Consider the following 12,977-nt stretch of genomic DNA (forward strand, 5'->3'; position numbering starts at 1 on the left):
AGAATATGTTTTATATATATGTGGAATATACAAAATATTGATATTTGGAGCCAGCCTACTTATGACTGCAAACCGAAAAGTTAGAACACCAATGATCTAAACCAGGACTTCTTAAACTTTTTTTATTCACGACCCCATTTATGATTGTGATTTTTTTTGCGACCCCCAAAAATATAAAATAAAGATATATAAACATTTTGTGATGATTTATTGATTAGGTAACAATATACATACATTTGAAAAAATATAGTTTTAAAATTTGTTTAAAAACATACAAAAATATAAAATTAAAAATTGCACAAAAAGTTGTAAAATTGTATTTATTATAGTTACAAAAATTATTTTCAATATTTTGCATTAAAATCTCGCGACCCCAAGATTTCGCTAAGCAACCCCAAATGGAGTCGCGACCCATAGTTTAAGAAGCCCAGATCTAAACCAACATTTTCCAAAGTGGTTCCTACAGACCCCAAGGGTCCTCAGAACCACCGACAAGGTCTGTGGCAAATTAAAATTAATTTTGAGGTGCACGGACAACGTCGGGGCATCCGTGATAGGTTTTAATAGAAAGCAAAATTATTGTCACTCACTTTCATTATTGCGAAAGTTAAAAAGAAATAGTAATAAATAAATTGGTAGTCATTTTTATGTCCTGAGTAAAATATAAGTATAGATAAGTACATAAAATACAAATAATAACAAGCATTGCATGGTGAGAATACTAGCTAAAGCTTGTTTATTTTGAAAATGGGCTCTATGCTTTATTTATTGCATGCATTATGGCATTTTAGAATTTACTTTGTTTGTTTACAGAATTTTATACATTTATTTAATTTTTTGTTCCAAAACAGTGATAATTATTATTATTATTATTTTTTCATAATTATAAAAACTATTTAACTACTAAAAATATACAGGGTGTCCCAAAAGTCTCCATATAGCGACACTAGTCAAGTCCACCAGCATCGGAATAAATAAAACCATCAAACACCGGTTTGTGCCTGCCACCAACATAGCATTCTGGGTTTTCTTTGCATGTCTAACACCTAAACAAAATCCAGTTTCCACAGGAAGTACCACTAAAAGTTACCCCGTCGGCAGATCACCCACACGTTCCATCGCCTCACTCCGTCAATCTACCTACACAAATGTTAACGTGGACATTTTAACGTTTTGCGAATAAAGGTACATTTCACCTTTGTACATTCAAAAACTTTTGGGACACCCTGTATAAAACAACTTATTTATTTTGATCATAAATGTGTTTTTCTATGAAAATTAATAGACAAAATAAAAAACTGAAAATTAATAAACAAAATAAAAAACTTTATTAATTTTATATTTTTGTAATGTAATTTATAACCCAATTAGAAATAAATTATACATTTTTTGGTTTTCACCGAATTATACCCTTTTTTCAAACACAGGCAAGCTTTAGCTAGTAATTTCAATAAATGTTACTTTAAATATGAAAATGTCTTATTTATATTTTATTATTACATCACCATCACCATTCAAGACGTCAAAGTTAAATACGTAATTTTGCTATTACGAAGAATTATTTCACTCGGGTGTTCACAATCAGTTTTTGCCACAAGAAGGGGTCTGTGGGGATAATAAGTTCGAGAACACCAACCTAAACAGTGCCAAGTTTTAGTTTTTACAAATCAATAATAACAAAGTATATGCAGCATAGATAATTATCTGCATATATATGTATTTTTAAAATTGACTTTTTTAACAGTGGTAAAAATTCAAACTAATAGAAATATTTATATAAAATTAAGCCACCCTATTAAAACCAATATTTTTTAGTTATTAATTTTAGTTTCCATAAGTCTAAATAAAAGCCAAAAAACCGCTCCCTTTTTAAAATCTTAAACAGATAAAATTCCGTACGTCGAGTCTGTTATTCTAATCTTGTCTCTTACCTTCGATCAACTCGATTATGACAGTAAAACATCCTCTTATTTTATACAATCGAAATGTAAATCTTTTATACTTCAATTAGATTACATATTACATTAAGAAGCAATTTTATGCTTAAGATATTTTTGTCTAAGATACAATTAAGTTTAGCATTTAAAATAAAGTTTTCGACGGGACATTTAGTAAAAACGTCCTTGAGCACTGATTTAGCACTATTAATTTAGCAATTAACAGAAGCGAAGAGTTAATTGCACAAAGTGAAATTGTAAGAACGTAAATTACATCCTGTGTCTTACATTGGTTTACGTTAGCAAAACGAAAATTTAAAGGGAAGGAGAGGTAATTTTATACAAAGAAACTTTGTTCGGAGTAAGAAAGTTAGTGACAATATTTATTTGTTTGATTATAATATCCAATTAAAGTTTCTTCCGTAAGTCTGGATGGCTTATTAAAACTGCGCAATTAAAATCAAAACAGAGATAATGAAATCGTCAAGCGTAATTCTCCATTTACGATTAACCTCTATTAATTATCCCAATGGAATTTCAAAATATAATCGATCGGTAATATTTCTGTATAAAAGTCACATTCGAATTCTCGAGTGTATTAAAGTAATTTTCATATTACTCACCTTTCTCTTACTCGTTTCTTTTAAAAACAAAGAATGGAATATTCGAGTTTTACACGTAAACTTCCGCAATAATCGGGACTAACGAGAAAAATGCGTCTCCTTCGCTCGATGGAAAATCAAAAGAGAAACTTTTACACTATCTTCGATATCAATTTTATGGCGATATTTTTTCCCATGACGTCAAATCTTCACGTGGAGATGACGACTCCTAGGACCATTGCGTCACCGATTGAAATATCCCGATTTTAGGGATTTTTTTTCCAATAATGAATTATTACGTTAGGCCACGATTTTTACGTATGTAGTCGAATATCCAATCGGCGAAAGATAAAATGCTTATTTAAATTTGAACAATTCCCGCGCGAGTAATTAATAATTTAAGTAAAAAACTGCGTAAATTTTATTTCGGACGTAAAAAGTTTCTCCGATTTACAACTGAACGAACGAAAGCGTAAATAATTGAAAGTTATATCGGAAGATTTGTATCGAAAATCAAAAGTGTAATATCGTCTCGTAGACATTTGAAAATTACTATTTATCGATTCCCGAATTAGTGAAATACAAATAATCTTTTGTGGTTAGCAACTGGATAACAATATAAAATTTCAATCATCGGATATCTTACTATTATTTTCCTTCTCCTCCGCATAAATCAAAAATTTATCTAAAAATTAACTTTTGTCCTTTTCCGAACGTTATCCTGGTCGATAGGATCTAATCGTTGGCCATATTTATCTATTGGCGTATTGTATAAATATTATCTACAGAAAACCCAACTTTTTAAATCAAGCATTATCTCAAATACAGGTATTATCGATATGCATAATTTGCAAAATGTCGGCAGCGTATCACTGTCACCTGACCAAGGATCCTTTTACGGCCGAGTGAATTCGGATTCCGAGGAGGAGACTAGCGACAATTCGGATGTAATTCCTCGTCCGCATCCATCAATATTCGTGGCCCCCATGACAACGGACGGCTTCGAAAGTGAAATAGAGAAATCGGGACTGAATCCGTGTTGATGGATACCGTGAGAGAAAAATGACGATGGTTTTGTTTTCGATTTCGAAAGCTCTCGATTAGAAAATCCGATAACGGAAAATGTTCTCGTGTAACGAAGGTTTTGCCTACGGCCGATACCTGGTCGGTGATGCAATTCGTCGTTACCGGTTTTCCTTCGTCACTTCAAACCCGTAGTAATTGCGCAAATTTTTCTGGAAAGCTCCCGATCTGTAAATATTAGCAGATGAGTTCGGCACTACTCAGGCAAAAACGTAACGACAGCGAAGATTAAGATTATTAGATTATAGCCGATTTTATCGTTTTCATCGGGTGCAAGAATTAGGTCCGCCCTCTTCCGAGAAGAATTAGAGAATTTTGTAGATAGGTCTAAAACAGTAGGCCGGATCGCCAAGCGGTCAAGGTGGCAGCCTATCGCTCTAGGAGACCCGGGCGATCCCGGGTCCCCTAGAGCGTATGTACGGACTGGTCAAATAATTCCCAGGAATTTTTCGGGGGGGTCCGTTCGAATATGTCGGGCCCCGTCCCTCACCACTCGGTCACCCCATTGTGGGCCTGGCCGAACCCATAATGGGCCTACTAAAAGAGGCTCTCTTAGTGTCCACAGGGCAGAAAAAGTTAAAAAAAAAAAAGTCTAAAACAGTGGCTTTCCGCCCATGGAAGCCCTTGTATTTTCTAAAATATAAATACATATTGCGCGATTATTTTCATATTTGAACGTGCTTTGAATTAATTAAATTTAATATTTTATTATAACCGCATTATGTATCTTATTATAAATTTCTATACATGTGAAAAACAACGATAAGATTTCGAATTTAAATTCCTATATGCATATTCCCAATGTAGGCGCCGTATCGTCGAATATGGGACAGTTTCCACAGCAAAACTATTTCAATGGTGTAAAGCAGCCAGATTATATACATTCGCGCATGTGCTTTAAAGAGCACCAACCACAGGCGGTTTAGCTGGTGGATGCTACGCACCAAGATATCGTATAACGCTTCCAAGGATTCTGTCCAGGGCGGCACAGCTTCCCTATCATCAAATGTCACCGCACGCTACTGGTCTTTATAAAATACATTCGATTTTCCGCAAAAACGCAAAAATCCGCATCTAAAATCGTATAACAGAAGCCGAGTTCTTCAGAGTAATCCTTAACCCTCTTCCTCACGGGAGGAATTTCAAAAACTCCTTTCTTAGTGTATGCATTCTCGTGACGTACTTTAACTGTGTACAAAAATTTAACTTTTAACTCCTAATTATTATTATTATTATTGTGTTGGGTTAAGTGAGATATACTCGGTTAACACCAGTGGCTGTGCACTATGCCGGACCAAAGTCAAGGCATAGTAACCAAAACAGAAATTAAAGAAGTGTATCAGTGTGTGTGTGTCTGTATTCAGGAATTTTCTCACAATATGACATGTATTCAATATAGTGGCCTTCTGTAGTGTGATGTATGTGTTTCTATTCAATTGTAATGTGCCCAGGCTTTTGTGCAGTGTGTGTGGTATGACACCTGTAGAGAAGAGAACAACAGGTACAATAAGCACCCTATCCATCCTCCACAGATGCCTTATTTCCTGGGCGAGTTCTGTGTACTTGCTAATTTTTTCAGTGCATGCATTTTGTATATTGTGAGTGTTTGGAATGGATATGTCTATAATGTATGTGATTTTATTGTGTTTGTCAATGAGTGTGATGTCTGGTCTGTTGTGGTAAATTGTTTTATCTGTGATTATGGCTCTGTCGTAGTACATTTTGTGCGTGTTGTTTTCCAATACTGTCTGTGGAATGTATTTGTAGTATGGCTCGTGGATGTCTAATAATTTGTGTTTCTTTGCAAGCTCTTGGTGTATTATATTTGCTACTTGATTATGTCTATATAAATAATCTGTCTGTGCCAAGAGCTTGCAACCAGAAGTGATGTGTTGTATAGTTTCTGGCATGACGTGACATTTTCTGCATGTGTCATTTGTGAGTGTTGTATCTTTGAGTCTGTGTTTTCTGTAGTTTTTAGTATTTATGACCTGATCCTGTATGGAGATCATGAATCCTTCCGTCTCCCCAAAGAGGCATCCCCGTGCTAACCAGCTGTTTGACGCAGTTTTGTCAACAAAATCCTGGGCCAGATCATAAGGATGCCTGCCATGGAGTGCCTTTCGAGCCCAAGATTGCTTAATGGTGTCTATGCTTTTTATATGTTGTGTTGTGTCCATATGATGTGAGTGTAAGTTTAATGGTGTGTTATTTGAGTCTGCTAGAGTTACTGCTTTATGTAATTGTGATGTTTCTTGTTTATTGTAGAAAAACTCTCGCAGTGACTGTATTTGTTTGTAGTGAAGGTTAACTATGTCAATCAGACCACGTCCGCCATCTTCACGTGGAAGGGTTAATCTTTCTGTGGCAGATTTAGGATGATGTTGTTTATGCTTAGTAAGTGTATGTTCTTGTTTTCCTTTGGAGTTGCTCAAGATCTGTGTGAGTCCAATGTATAACTCCAAAAGAATATGTAAGTACTGGAATGACATATGTGTTTATTGCTTTAACTGTGTGTTTTGCATTTAACTGTGTTCTGAGAATAGCATTTAACCTACTTTGGTATTCTTTAATTAATCTTTGCTTTATTTGTGTATGTTCTGTTAGTTTGGCCTGTTGGAATCCTAAATACTTGTAGAACTCGCCCTCTTCCATGGATTCAATAATGTCTCCATTTCCAAGTGCAAAATCTTCTTTCTTCAGGATTCCTTTTTCTATGTGAAGTGTTTTGCATTTATCTAGGCCAAATTCCATTTGTATGTCCTTGGTGTATGAATGTGTGATTTGTAGGAGTTGATGAAGTTGTTTTTGTGTGGATGCATAAAGTTTTATGTCATCCATGTACATGAGATGTGACAGTGTAAACTGTGTTGTTTTTTCGTGTCTGATATTGTAACCATATTGCGTGTTGTTTAACATGTTGGATAATGGGTTCAGGGCTAAGCAGAACCAGAGAGGACTCAAGGAATCTCCTTGAAAAATTCCTCGCCTAATAAAAATCTGGTTTGTTTGTATGGAAGTGTTACTAACCCTGAGATGTAGTGTTGTTCTCCAGTGCTGCATAGTGTTTTGAAAGAATGCAATGAGTGATGGATGTATTTTGTACATGTGTAGGATATGTAGCAGCCAACTGTGTGGAACACTGTCGAATGCTTTTCTGTAGTCTATATATGCCATGTTTATGTTTCTGTGTTGTTTGTGTGCTTGCCGTAGAATGACTGAATCTATGAGTAACTGTTCTTTGCATCCCCTGTGGTTTCTACGACAACCTTTTTGTTGTTCCGTTAGAATGTCGTGTTCTTCAACATGTTTGTACATTTTGTTTGCGATATAGGATGTCAATAATTTGTAGAGTGTTGGAAGACATGTAATTGGTCTGTATTGTGTGGGGTCTGTGGTATTGTTGTTTTTAGGTTTCATGTAGGTGATGCCCTGAGTAAGAAAATTTGGCATGTCTTGTGGATTGATGATGATGTGTGTTAGGTGTTTAGCTAATTCCTGATGCAGTGATGTAAACTTTTTATACCAGAAATTGTGAATGTTGTCTACACCAGGTGTCTTCCAGTTGTGTGTTCTGTTAACAGTGTATTGGAAATCATGTATGTTTATTTCAGCACAGGGCATAGTTGGTATGTTGTGCAAGTTTCTGTTCTCCTCCTCGATCCAGCCTGCATCAGCACTTGTGCGTGACAGCACTGGACCAAAGAGAAGACCAATATGTTGTGAGTTCTTCTTCTGTTGGTGTGCCACTCTGCTGTGTATCAGTGTTTGCTTTGTTATTAATTTGTCTGTAAAAGAGTTTTTCATTGTTTGTAAATAATTTATTTTGTTGTTTTCGTAGTGTACATGTTTTGTATCGTTTGAGTCTACGTGCTTTGGCAGCAAGTTTTTGGTTTAGTGTATCAATGTATTCTGTAATGCGTGTGTTGTGATGTTCATGTTTTGTGTGTGTTTTTATTTTCTTGAAAATGTTTTTAAGCTGTTTCTTTAATTTGGGTGTTATGTTGTTTTTAGTGTATTGTGTCAACCTGCCTAATTGCTGTCTAATGTCATTTATTTGTGTTTCTATTCTTCTCTGCCAGGCAGGCTTGTGATAGAATTATGTTTTCTATGTATTTGTCTGTGATTGTACTTTCAGTCCATGGTGTGTCATTACTGTGACTGCCCCAGCATAAACTAATGTATGAATGTCTGCGAGTGTAGAAATTGAATGAATGTAGTGTGGTAGTAAGTGAGTGTTTACGTAATTTAGTGTTTTTCCTACTTCCTTTGACGTGTTGATTTTTGGTATTCGTGGTCGTTGTGTGGGATCTGTGCCTGTATATTTAGTGAGTGTTTCCTGAAATATATGTGAGAGTGTATTAACTAAATCCATGTCTATGTTATCAGTGATGGATGAGGAAATGTCTGTAGTATCATTAGTGGTAATTGTTGTATGTGTGTTATTATCAATGCTTGTTGCTGGATTATCCTGACAGGTTACATGATCTTCATTAATGTTAGATGTTTCTGTCTGTTGATGTATTTGATCAGCAACCTGTTGTTTGATAAGTTCAAGTGTTGTTTGTGGAATAAGGTTGTTGTGTATAATTGTTCTTTTTTGATCAACAACCCTTTGTTCGGTGACAGTGAGGTGAGGATATTGTTGTGTGAATTTATGGTGTAGTTGTTGTCTGTATGCTGTCATGTTTGTTTCCAGTTTTGTGATGGTGTAATAAGTACGGATGATAAACTCGTTCATTTCTACTGTCCATTTCATCCGTTGGCGTGGTTTTCCAGCCTTTGTAGTCTGTGGATGCATTGCCACAGAAACACCAAGGCTGGGTTTGTTCCTCACATCTGTTAAGGGCATTGCAGTAACCATGCTTGGGCCAGTGCTGCTTTCGCCACCGGTAACCAAGGGAGACTGTGACCTATTTTTCGAACGTGAGCCTCTGCCTAACCCACGAACGCGGACCTTGTTAACCCGGGCGACGTCCGAGCCGGTATCACACTTTGATCTGGTTATTACCATAATAAATATCACCACAAAATGTGGGTGTGGTCACTCTTAGCTTCATTTCTCCCCATAGACTTTACTGGCATGGGTGTCCCTACCAGGAGCTTGTGCTCCAGCCTGCATTGCCCTATGGATCAGTAAAATTACTGGGCTCTCCCACTACGACCAGGTCACCACCTGAAGAGTTATTATTATTATTATTATTATTATCATGATCATCATCATCAATCCATCTCGATTATACAAAGTGTGTCTGAAAAGTTCAGTGAATGGTCTCATAAAATAAAGGAAACAAGAGATACAAACAAAATACTTTTACTGGCATTCAAAGTAATCGCCATTAGCGACAACACACATTTGACATCAGTTGTAGAGCTGCTGGAAGCTGTGAGCAAACACTTCTTTCGGTATTGCACGAAGCACCGTTGTCACACGTTGTTGGATCTGCGCAATGTCGGAAAAGCGTAGGCATTTCAGGCGGGGAACAAGAAGAAATCTGCAGGTGCCATATCTGGAGAATATGGAGAGTGTTGAAGAACTGTCACCTGGCATGTAGCGAGGAAGTGCCGTAATGTTCACGCGTTACTCCATTTCGCAGTGACACGCTTTCTCACACTGACTGCGTTGCATTGTTTGCTGCGCGCACTTCTGTTTAACTGTCGTGATTCCGACGATAGGGGGCACTAGTTGGCAAGTCTCTCACTACGTCTGTGTGAGCGCAACATCCTAACCAGCACGGTTATTTAACTATGGGACCATTCAACGAACTTTTCAGACGCACTTTGTATTATAAGATTTAGCAATCTCGTAATTCTTTTAAGATTAGAAAATAATCAACGATTTTTAAAAATGTTTTCCATCTGGCGAGCACTAACAGTGCCTGATTTTTAGCTAGCGCATTATGGGTTCCGCTGGTCAGAGCCGTAACTAGGTAGCATAAAACGCCACGCAACTCATTTCTTCGGCGATCTTTCATGCACTTTTGTAAATGTCTCTTGACTTAAGGGTGTAAATATATCTTATCACTTACGGGTGATGATATTCCTCCATTGAATGACTTATTAGAATTTTTGAAGGGTCATGTTAGAACTCTACAGCCAACTAAAAGTGCTCTCGACTGCGCCAGAAAATCGATTGGCACCCACGAAAATTCAAAAATACAAAAATGAAGTATATTACCAGGTAACTCGGTGATAACTGCTTGCTTATCATTTTAGTTCAAAATACAAGAAGTTTTATTTTAAAATGATAGGCAAGCAATTCTGTTAAGTACACTGGCACTGAACGTTTCACTTCATGTAGTCTATTTTGCAACTTTTTTAAAATAATGTCAATCCGAAAATCTCGGGATCAGGAAAACTTAATCCGAAAATTTTGGGACTAAAGAGTGGTCGGGATCCCGGGATCAAATCCTCTAATTACAGGGCAGTTTGTATTAGGGTTTCTCAAACGGGATCCCGGGATTCCGGCTGTTTTTTAACCCGGGAAATTCTTCTCGTCCCAGGAAATCTTGCAAATTTCTTAAAAGATTTTTTATTTTGTGTTAATGTTGAGGAAATTTTGCAGATAGAAAGCATAATTAACTCATAAACTGTCAGAATACATTTGTATTTATTAGTTTTTTAAATTTTTGTTCGTTATGGCATGTCACAAATAGTCAATAATCAATACGTAGCTTATTTGTGGCAGCAGGACTCTGAAAATTCTTTACTTATCAGAACCTGTAACACCTGGAATAATTGTGCTTGCGCTGTCTTAAATTTTAACCATGCCCAGTAGCTTCAATAACTGCATAACGTCAAGTTGTGCAAATCGGGCATGGATACAAACGAATACGAAGTGTGCAAGTATGAAGTTTTTCTTCATAAACTCGATTATTAAAGCCAAACGAATTGATGAATTATCGGGCTATAAGCTTGATGCCGCTATTAAAGTAGCCGAGGTAGACAAATCAAGAATACTAAAGCAAAAGAAGTACTGCAATCTCGAAAACGAGCTAGAAAACTTCCAGGCTACAGGTAAAAAAAACACGTAACATCTGTCTTCTCTTGCACTAAACACGACTGCACTCACATCAATTGAATCGGAAAGGGAATGCTTGGTAGCGGGACTTTTCATTACTAAAATACGAATCAAATTGAGTGATTGGAGTATTGACCATCTTTGCTTTTTAAAATCTTATTATAAAAATTTACAATAATATTTTGTATTATGTTTTATTTAAAAAACGAAAATTACCTTTTAAGCTAGAAGTTTGATCAAAGTTTTTTTTTTTTTCATTTTTAACTCAATTTGAAGCATTTTTGTTATTGTTGTTGTTGTATGCAGTTTCCAGCAAACTTTAACAAATTTTTTCAATTTATGAAAATTATACGTAATTCAAAGGTAATTTTAATATATATCTTACACAGCATTATTAATATGATTTTGAAAGTTGCAGAACGTATTACATTACTTTAAAAAATGAAAAATAATTACATCATTTGATTTCGTGATATTTTGTATATCTTAAAAATACTCGTAATTTATTCTATTCCGGAAAACAGTTCACTTTTAACCCGGAATCTAGGGACAAGCAAAATACCGGGAAACGAGAAACTCTAGTCTGTACAGTACATTACGAGTCCCGGGATCATGCTAAATTTACTGTCCGCTTCTGAACACTTTAATATAACTGTTACCGTAACTTGCGTCTTGATGATATATTTTCTCTGTAACTACACCTTTGTAAAGGGTAAACGAAACCCTCGCAATCCGAGGTTATATTGTAATCGACGCCGTTCCGTGAAAGTGGGTATCGGTAATGTAACCATGCACCCTGCTGGTAAATGTAACGCGCTTTCTGTAGTTGCATAGTTGCACCCCATTGCCAATGTATCCCCCACTTCACCATTTTGTAATTGTCATCATATTTAACACTTGTATTTGTAATTCTTCCGTTACTACAACGTATGTAACGCGCCATAGCTATTTGTATACTTATTCTTTCTGTAACCTGTATATACTGTATTATCTTTCTGTATTAACCTGTATATGTATTATTCTATTTAAATTAATTGCGATGCTCGTGCTGATGATGATCTCTCCCGTCTTCATCATCTTTCCTATCACACTTTTACCCCACTTCATTCCTTCCCTCTTCCTCTCCTTTTTCACCCCAGGCGATACCTCTGAGTAGTCCTGGTCTTCCGCCCCATTCAAGACGAAATAAAGTTCGATACGAATACGACCAAAGTTACAAGTTTTTCTCTTATTAAACCACTAAGCCGGACACCTTGTATATGCAGGGTTCGGTGTGCCGTAAATATAAGAGGTGATAAAGGTCGATGAGATGAGCATTTTTTATGAAGCAACCTAAGTTCGAAAACAAAAATTTTTTGTTACAGAATATAAAGTAGAAAAAGTATTGTTATTTGTCTAATTTTGAACCCCTCCGTTTGAATTTCTGGACGTTTAGACATTCCACAAGCCCAAAATGTAAATAACCCTTAGAAACATTTTTTTCTGTACGCGTGTGTGTGTTGGCACCTATTTTCCAGCATGTCTCAAGATTCCATAGACCAAGAATTTTGAAACTCGACAGGGTTATTTTTTTTATGAGGGGCATCGATGTTGTTATAATTCTGTAGTTAAAGATGGAAGGATCGCGTGTCATATCTCGAGTGGGATAGGACTTAATGAACATTTTATTCGTTATTAGTGTTTACAAATTAAAAAAAAAAACTCGTCTCTTCCCTGAAAATTAAGCCTTTTCCCTTCTTATAATTAATAATATAAAAGTTATTTTTTTATAAAGTCTCATAACGGTTAATGTTACCCTTGGTGTCAAGATGGCGGCTCGTCTCTGATTCCAGCAAGGAAACAGCGGGACGCACGTTCTAACCTAGCCTAACCTATTCTAATAATTTGGTTGCTAATAATTATGGTAATTTATTAGAATAGGTTAGGTTAGGTTAGAACCTGCGTCCCACTGTTTCCATACTGGAATCAGAGACGAGCCGCCATCTTGGCACCAAGGGTAACATTAACCTACTATTTAAAATTCATAAAAAACAGAAGATGCTGTAATAGGTAATAGTAGTGTTTCATAGACGCGTAACATCTCCGCATATCTTTTATAGATTTCCCCTCAAAATAAAATTGAGATCGTCACGGATTCAAACCTTGGTCCAGCGGGACCATATAGATATCATCAAATGATTTGCAATATTTATTATTGTTATTATTTTTAATTAAGGAAGATCTTATTCGTTATTAGCATTTACATTACATTAAAAATAAATAAAACTCATCTGTACCCACAATATCAATCTTTTTGACATTTTATAATAATCAATAATATGAAAAGTTTTTAAA

At 35.9% G+C, this 12,977-nt stretch overlaps 2 protein-coding genes across 2 annotated transcripts in view; both read right to left on the reverse strand.

The window, feature by feature from the left end:
* The window catches only part of LOC136986023 (syntenin-1-like), a 31,807-nt gene extending 29,055 nt beyond the window's left edge, over window positions 1–2,752 (reverse strand). Inside the window, exon 1 of the mRNA XM_067283473.1 lies at window positions 2,561–2,752. The gene's annotated coding sequence lies outside the window, so the exon portion shown is untranslated. The remainder of the gene's footprint in view (window positions 1–2,560) is intronic.
* The window catches only part of LOC136985992 (CDK5 and ABL1 enzyme substrate 2-like), a 390,978-nt gene that overhangs the window by 269,656 nt on the left and 108,345 nt on the right, over window positions 1–12,977 (reverse strand). The gene's annotated exons all lie outside the window — the stretch shown is intronic.

Source organism: Centruroides vittatus, unplaced genomic scaffold, assembly GCF_030686945.1.
Source record: "Centruroides vittatus isolate TY-2023 unplaced genomic scaffold, ASM3068694v2 contig_986, whole genome shotgun sequence".
Lineage (NCBI taxonomy): Eukaryota > Metazoa > Arthropoda > Arachnida > Scorpiones > Buthidae > Centruroides > Centruroides vittatus.